Source organism: Mus pahari, chromosome 16 (assembly GCF_900095145.1).
Source record: "Mus pahari chromosome 16, PAHARI_EIJ_v1.1, whole genome shotgun sequence".
NCBI lineage: Eukaryota > Metazoa > Chordata > Mammalia > Rodentia > Muridae > Mus > Mus pahari.
Genome location: NC_034605.1, coordinates 51,868,199 through 51,876,910, shown reverse-complemented (window position 1 = coordinate 51,876,910; position 8,712 = coordinate 51,868,199). Strand labels below are relative to the sequence as shown.

At 45.8% G+C, this 8,712-nt stretch overlaps 1 pseudogene; it reads right to left on the bottom strand.

The window, feature by feature from the left end:
• Positions 1-7,456: 7,456 nt before the first annotated feature.
• Positions 7,457-7,757, bottom strand: LOC110333575 (annotated as a pseudogene).
• Between the last annotated feature and the right edge of the window lie 955 nt (positions 7,758-8,712).

Here is an 8,712-nt window from a genome sequence, read left to right as displayed (position 1 = left end):
TTCTCTCTTTATCTTTTTTGTTTGTTTTGTTTTTCGAGACAGGGTTTCTCTGTATAGCCCTGGCTGTCCTGGAACTCACTCTGTAGACCAGGCTGGTCTCGAACTCAGAAATCCACCTGCCTCTGCCTCCCGAGTGCTGGGATTAAAGGTGTCTGCCACCACACCCGACTTCTTTATCTTTTTATAAACACAATAGAAAGACCTCAAGTGCAGCAGGTAGCAATGGGGGAAACCTCAGACACAGCAGAAAGAAGAGGCTCTGCAAAGTGGGGGTGGGGTGGGGAGCTTGGGAAGCATAAGCCCAGTGTCCCTATTAGGGCTCTGCTTTTCAGGGTCTTCCCTCCCAATTTGGGGTTGAACAAAGACAGGGAGGCTGATAGGCCCACCAGTTTAGGGTAAACATATCCTGGTCTAGCCTTGGACTTGTCAGGCCAGTCCACATCATGGACGGGCAGGGGGTCCTACTAGCAGGGAAAAGCCCTCCAGGCCTTTGTTTGAATCTGCCAGGCTCTTGCCATAGGTCAGGAGGGTAAAGAAGGAGCCTGCCATATTGGAAGCCCACCGTTTTTATTAACTAGTCATGGCCTCATTTCCTGTCTGTCTGTCTGTCTGTCTGTCTGTCAGGGAATCTGCCTAACTCTAGGGTCTTCAGCCTTCACACATGTCCAAAACCAGCAAAGCCAATCGACTATGAACTGAATCCCTAAAACCACGGGCCCAAATTATCTTTTTAAGTTCTTTATCCCATGCAATTTTTTTTTTTGTTACAGCAACAGAAAGTTAACATGCTATTCCCAAAGAATTAGGTGAACATAAGAAATACTTTTACTTACTTAATTTTAATTTTTTGATAAAAATTGTAAACCCATAAAATTTAAAAGTTGGACACACCCCTAAGTACAAGAAAAAAGACTGAAAATACGCAACATAATCAGGTTTCTCAAAATATAAAGTGAAAATGTGAAACATGGCCCCTCAATGAGAGTTCAAGCCAGCAGGAACATTCATAACCAGAGACTTCCCAAAGACAAAACGTATGCAAACAGGGGAGGGAACAGCAGCTCAAGCAGTGAAGGATTACACTGTCAACACAAGAGTCAACACAGAGAAAGTGTTGTTCAGAAACCAAGGGGTGAGCCTGCTCTGGTGGCACAGGTGTGTGACTCCAGCAGACAGGAGGACCAGAAGTTCCAGGCCAGCCTGAGCTATACAGTGAGTCATCTCTGGAAAGCAAGGACTGAGGCTGGTTGTAGTTCAGTGAGAGTGTTTGCCTAGCCCCAAACTGGATCCTCCAGCACTCTAAGAAACAGAATAACAAAAGAACAAAGGTAGGACTTCCTGTTTCGGGTCAGGAGTGTGGCTCACCACTCTTTACTAACAAGCAGTGGGGAAAGTAGTTTCTTCTGTATCCATTCCAATGGAGGTTGCAAGGCAAATGAGTGGAGGAGAGGACAGACACAGCATACAGGAGCTAAGGCTCGTCATCACATTGGAATGGCCACCTGTAAGGTCACTGGCTTCCTGGAATGTATCACTGTGGATGAGTTGAGAATGGCAGCTTTGTGGACCCACACTTGTAGCCATTTTCCCTGCTGGGACACTATACTGGCTAGTTTTGTGTCAACTTGACACAGCTGGAGTTATCACAGAGAAAGGAGCTTCAGTTGAGGAAATGCCTCCATGAAATCCAACTGTAAGGCATTTTCTCAATTAGTGATCAAGGGGGAAAGGCCCCTTCTGGGTGGGACCATCTCTGGGATGGTAGTCTTGGTTCTATAAGCAGGCTAAGCAAGCCAGGGGAAGCAAGCCAGTAAAGAACATCCCTCCATGGCCTCTGCATCAGTTCCTGCTTCCTGACCTGCTTGAGTTCCAGTCCTGACTTCCTTCAGTGATGAACAGCAATGTGGAAGTGTAAGCTGAATAAACCCTTTCCTCTCTAACTTGCTTCTTGATCATGATGTTTATGCAGGAATAGAAACCCTGACTAAGACAGACACCATCGTGTCTCACCATGTCAATCTCAGAGGGGGAAAAAATTCTCAAGCAGGAAAGAGGAAGGGAGCCATTGAAAACCGTGGCAGACGGGCTGGAGAGATGGCTCAGCGGTTAAGAGCACTGACTGCTCTTCCAAAGGTCCTGAGTTCAAATCCCAGCAAACACATGATGGCTCACAACTATCTGTAATGAAATCTGTCTCTCTCTTCTCGAGTGTCTGAAGACAGCTACAGTGTACTTACATATAATAAATAAATAAATAAATCTAAAAGAAAGAAAGAAAGAAAGAAAGAAAGAAAAGAAAAGAAAAGAAAAAAGAAGAAAACCGTGGCAGAGTCTCTGTTCTTAACAAGCTATGCTCAGGAGTTACTTTCTAAAAACCACATGGTGGCTTGCCAAGAATAGAGGCCTCTCATGAAACTGTCTTTGCTACAATTATACTGATTGTCATGGAACAAAAGAAATCCTTTTATACAAAGAAGTTAAAAAAATATTTTTTTTCAAATTCCTGTGGTTTGGATTAGAAATAACACATTCTGTTTCTTTGTTTCATATATATCAGAGAAAAACTGGTAACTAATACAATGTTTTGACGTTTGTTTTAGGATGTTTTAATACAAATATCCAGGGATGAGTTCTTTAATTGAGTACATCTGAGAAACAGGCTGTTCAGCCATGCATTTGGACTGTCTGTCAGCTGCTGGAGAAGTCTGGGCAAAAGGCCCTTCAGTAAGTGGTCCTCCAGGGATGCTGCTAAGGGATGAAGCTGGGGACTTTGGGTCTTTGCCCTGGGAGCATCAGCTTGGATTTGGCACCTCAGGTGAGACAGTTGAGGGAGGAAGCTAGAGCCAAGAATTCTCCTTCCCCAGGCCAGGATCAGGGCTGGCAAGATGGTTCTCAAGGGAAGGAGCCTCCTGGGGGCACTGCACACAGATATGCATGTAAGCAAAACAGCCATAGACATATAATAAAAATAAATCTTTTTTTTTTAATACCACTTGCTTTCTATCCCTCTGAAGACCAACTGCCCCTGTGTCTGTTAACCTAGAGAGACTCATTAACGACATAGCCTCTGCTCAGTGATCCATTCCTGGCATGTGATGAGACTACCAAGGAGCTGCAATGGGGATCCAACCTAAGATTGCTATTAATTAATGACAATATAGTTTACACTCAGTAAAATACTTCACAGCCATTAAAAATAAGAGAAGCTGCTGGACTTGACTTTCAGGGCAGCCAGGACTGTGTACAGAAACTTCTCAAAAAAAACAAAGCTGAGCATAGTGGCCTCATCTATGTGAGTTCAAGGCAAACCTGATCTACATAGTTCCAGGACAGCCAGAGGTTTGTTTAGTGAGACCCCTCAACCTCCTGCCCCCCAAAAGAGAGAATTCTGTCATTTGTGACAACATGGATGAATCTGAAGGACAAATCACATTAGGTAAAATAAGGCAAGCCCAGGAAGACAAGTATGATCCAGTCTTACTTATCGATGGAATGTAAGTGTTAACTGATAAAAGCAGACCCTAGATTGGGAGTGGCCAGAAGCTGGGAGCAAAGTGAAGTGAGGGTCAAGTGGGGCAGCGTGGATTGTTCAGGTTGAAAGGTGAACACATTCTGAGATTTACTGAACAGCAATATGACCATAACAATGTGTAGAATATTTAAAAGAGATATGGATACATTTCTAATTTCAGAATAAAAGGGGCAAGTGATATGATAGACCTCCTAATTGGCTTTACCTAAGAATTACCCAGCTATAAGCTCTGCAACCTTGCCAACTGTCCTGGCGAGATATGGCCATGGGCACAATAGTGGGAGTTGTGGGAGCAACCACCCACTTGCCATGGATTTAAGACCCAGTTCACAAGAGCAAACGTGTGCCTGGTACTGTTAATATGGCTATGAACCCATGACTGAGGAGCTCATAGGTCCCAGGAGAATCTATTGCTAAGGTGACATAGAATCACACTATGTATAGATTAATACAACTCTATGTATAGATTAATGTAACTCTTTATCCTCACCAGAGGAGCTTCTTGGTGTGGTAGATACCTGTTAATGCAGAAACTCATAATTGGTCCAACTGTAGAGAAAACATGTCTTTGGAGTGCTCAGCTATAAATGTGACATCTATGTTGGGATCCCTCCCCACAAAAGTGACAGGCCAGCACAGAGGAGTGGGCAGAAACATCGTGAGACCAGAGTTCAGGAAAGAACGCTTCAAAGTAGTATATTCTGAACACTAGAGGATTCTAGCTCTCATGCGCTCATAGTGTTACCTGCACAAGGCCTGTATAGTGGCAGCACGATCCAGCAGAGACAGCCAGGCCTCAGCCTCAACATAAATCAACAGGAGGGACCAACTGGAAAGTCAGGAGATGTTCTTGGCTGTGCCTCTCTCTGTGAAGCGAAGATCAGCGAAGACTCGAGACTAACAAGCCTTGTAAGGCTAGCTGTCCCAGCAAGACAAATTCAGCCACTATCACTGTCTGTCAAGTCTTTTTTTATATCCTTCATGGGTCTTGCTTTGGGAGAACATCCTTTCTCCTATGTTTGCTTCAGCAAAATGTTCTTTCACCTGTGTCCACTTCAAGAAAACATTCCTTCACATATTTGCCCCAGCAAATACCATCTAACACAACTGACTCTCCAAAGAACCCTTAAGTTTACACGTCAACATTTTGTCACAGAAACAGAAAAAAAAAAAGCTCAGACAGCTCTCCATCTTTTATTTATTTATTTAGTCATTCATTCATTCATTCATTCATTCATTCATTTTGATACAGGATCTCTCAGTGAACCTGGAGCTCACTAATTAGCTAGACTGTTTGGCCAGCAAGCTCCAGGCATCCATCCAGCATCCTGTGGGGCAGTGGGCTTCACACAGACAGCCTGGTCTCCAGTGGAGCATAGGTCTTGAACCCCAGGGGACCCAATGGGTGGTGATTTTCACCTACATGGGACAGAAGGTGTTTGATTATGTCTCCTGGACCCCTGGCTCCTGTCGAAAAGTTACCACCTCCACAGACCCCGCAGGAGAGGTGTGTGTCTATCAGTCAAGCAGACAACGTCCCAAGCTTCTGGGATTCTGGCTAGACTCCACCCCCACAGTTACCTGACTGTAGCCAGGTATGCTCCTCCCCACAGTTACCTGATAGCCCAGCCCACTATAAAAGGGGCTGCTTGGCCCCTCCTCGCTCTCTTTAAGCTTTCACCTTTCTTACTCTCATCTTTAGCCCTCATTCTCTCTCTCCCTTCCCCCTCTCTCCACATGGCCATGGCTGGCCTCTTTCTTTCTACCTTCTCTCTTTCCCCCTGATTTCTGCAATAAAGCTCTAAAACCATAGACTGACTCTGCTCATCAAGGCCCGCCTTGCTTGAACGATGGGATAGGTTCTCCACTAAGAAGCTGTGTCTAACCTCTGGCAGAAAGGCCATCCTGCACTCCAGCCTCGGACCAGACCAAAGCCTCTCGCCTGGAGTGGGAACCACCCAGCGCCCCTCTTCCCCTGCCCTCTCTTCCCTTCAGCCCCGGGGCTGACTGAGCCACCCCTGGGGCCCCCATTCTTTTCTCAGCTCTTCTGCGGTGTCCAGCATGAGATGCCCAAGACTGAGAACCTGGTACCTAGGCCTGCCCCTTGTCCACCACTGTCTGAGCTAGGGTTTAGTGGCTTCACACAGCCAGACACCCACCGGGGGCCGTGTGTAAAGTGTGTGGCAGATCTTCTGCATCTGGCTGCCCAGAGCACCGGAACTGTGGTGGGACGCAGTGGTGGGACGCAGGTTTTCTGCTCCCTGCCCCGCACTATCCCTGCCTCCTTAGAGCTAAGATAATAGGTGCACATCTTCATGCTTGGCTTTTTTTTTTTTCTTTAAGATTTATTTATTTATTATATGTAAGTACACTGTAGCTGTCTTCGGACACACCAGAAGAGGGAGTCAAATCTCCTTACGGATGGTTGTAAGCCACCATGTGGTTGCTGGGATTTGAACTCAGGACCTTCAGAAGAGCAGTCGGGTGCTCTTACCTGCTGAGCCATCTCACCAGCCGTCATGCTTGGCTTTTACAACAGTGTTTAGGATCTGAGCTTAGGTCCTCATTCTTTCACAACAAGCTCCATACCCACCAAGACATCTCAGCCTCTACCCCATGCTCTGTATTCTAGATAGCATCTCGCTCTGCTCCTCTGATCTTCTCACCCATGGAGTTGCACAGAGGCAGCCTCCAATCTGCCATATAACGCTGGCAGTTGGTATATCCAGCTTTGAACTCACTGTTGGTTTTCTGCAGGTCTCATCTGTTCTTCATGGACCCTTTCCTGTTTTCTGTCTCCTTTTAGATCCATTGAGCATTTACGATCTTCTAATCCAATATATAGAATATAATCTTATTCTATCCTTATCCGTTTTGAGTCTGGGTTTTTAAATGGATGCCGCAAGGTCTGTAATACTCATTGTCATCTATAATTGTCTTAAAATAGTGTCCATGCCACTTGCTGTGTGATAAAATAGCTTCATAAAACTAGGTGTTCGTGCCGGGTGTGGTGGCACAGGCCTTTAATCCCAGCACTTGGGAGGCAGAGGCAGGTGGATTTCTGAGTTCAAGGCCAGCCTGGTCTACAGAGTGAGTTCCAGGACAGCCAGGGCTATACAGAGAAACCCTGTCTCGAAAAACCAAAAACAAAACAAAACAACAACAACAACAAAAAACTAGGTGTTCATTTCCTATGTCCCGGCCCTTCAGCTAATGTTGTACAACTTTATCATGCCCATGCCATACGCATCATACTATACTTTTGCTTTAAACACTCAGTCCTCCTTTAGAGAATTTAAAACAAAGTGGAAATCTGTCTGTTATTTAGGGTTACGCTTTCCACTTCTCTTCCCTGGTTTCCACACATCTGGACCATCTCCTGGTACTGATTTTCTTCTTTGTGGAAGGCAGAAAGCCACATTCTTGTAGGACAAGCCTGCTGCTCGTTAAGCCTTCCTGTTCCGTGTACCTTGAAAAGTCTGCGCCATGTCTTCATTGTGAGAGGACAGCTTTCATTAGTCAGGGAACTCTAGGTTGACAGTTCTCTCTTTCTTTTGAATACTTCCGTGTTCTTGCCTGGTTCCTTTGTGTGTAAAGTGTCTCTCTCTTTACTCTGGTTGTATTTTTTTCTTCTTCAAGAAACGTGAATATTTATTATCAAGTCGGTAATACTTTGGAATAGCTGGAAACGTAGGGGTGGTGTCCGTGTTTTAATGACCCTGTCTTGCAAAGATGCCTTCAAATATATTCACAGAAATGGACGAGGTATCGCAGGTGCTGGTGGTCGGTAAGCAGCTGTCGACGGGGGATGCGTCTAAAAACCTACGAAGGGACAGATCCCTACTTTCAGCTTGCCCCATCTGCTCGCCCTCGGGCAACTCTACGGGGCGTCTGAGTCTATTCCCCGCGGCGTTGTCGCGCTCCTCAGTGGCTCAGGGACTTGCGGCCCTTCAGCATGCAATGGAGGATGACCTGCACGCCAGTAGGTGTGCTCAGCCGACGGACCCAGCCTTGCTTGTGCTTGCGCTTGATGTTGCTCCGCTGATACTCGTTTCCGCGCGCGCGGCCGCGGGCCTGCTGCAGGGAGAGTGGCCAGGAGTCCGGGAGCCCCATCCAGACTCTGGACTGGAGATAGCTGCCACTCAATAGGGCCACCGGTCTGCAGGCCTGGCACCCAAAGCACCAGGCTAGGAAAGCCATGTCCAGCGGCGGGTCACTGGTCCGGTTGTCCGGGTCAACGCCAGTTCCTACACTCTGCTGGCTGTATTTAATATGTTGTTCTTACAGTTCTTTCTGAGCAGTTGGGCTGTGACATCCTTGGTTTCGTTTTCTTCGTATTTCTTATCTCTGGGGTTTGTTGAGGTTCTGGGATAAAGGATTTTATAGTTTCGCTAAATTTGGGGAGTTTTTATTATTTCTTCAAAATGGCTAAGTTTTCCCCTCCTTTAAAGACTCTAATTTAGCTGGGCAGTAGTGGCACACACCTTTAGTCCCAGCACTTGGGAGGCAGAGGCAGGCAGATTTCTGAGTTCGTGGCCAGCCTGGTCTACAAAGTGAGTTCCAGGACAGCCAGGGCTATACAGAGAAACCCTGTCTTAAAAAATATAAAATAAAAAAATTAATTAATTAAATTAAAAAAAAAAAAAAAAAAGAATTGCCTGTAATCCCCAGTGCAAGCCAGAGACAGGAGTGTGGGCTTTAAGACCCTCATCCTAGCTGCCTGGAAGTCAGTATTCTTCATATACTCACATTCACATCCATATTCACAGACATGAATGTACACATATACACACATACACACACATGTATACACACACACATATATACACATGAGTACATGTATAATAAATACACACCTATAGTGACTGAGCATGGTGATATACACTTTTAATTTCAGCACTTGGGAGGCATAGGCAAGCAGATGTCTGTGAATTGGGGGCCAGTCTGGTTTATAAAGCAAGTTCCTGGATATCTGGGATTACATAGAGAGAACTTGTCACAAAACACAGCATGCATACATGTGATGGTTTGTACATGTTCTGCCCAGGGAGTGGCATTATTAAAGGTGTGACCCTGTTGGAGTAGGTGTGTCACTGTGGGTGTGGGCTATAAGACCCTCATCCTAGCTGCCTGGGAGCCAGTATTCTGCTAGCAGCCTTCAGATGAAGATGTAGAACTCT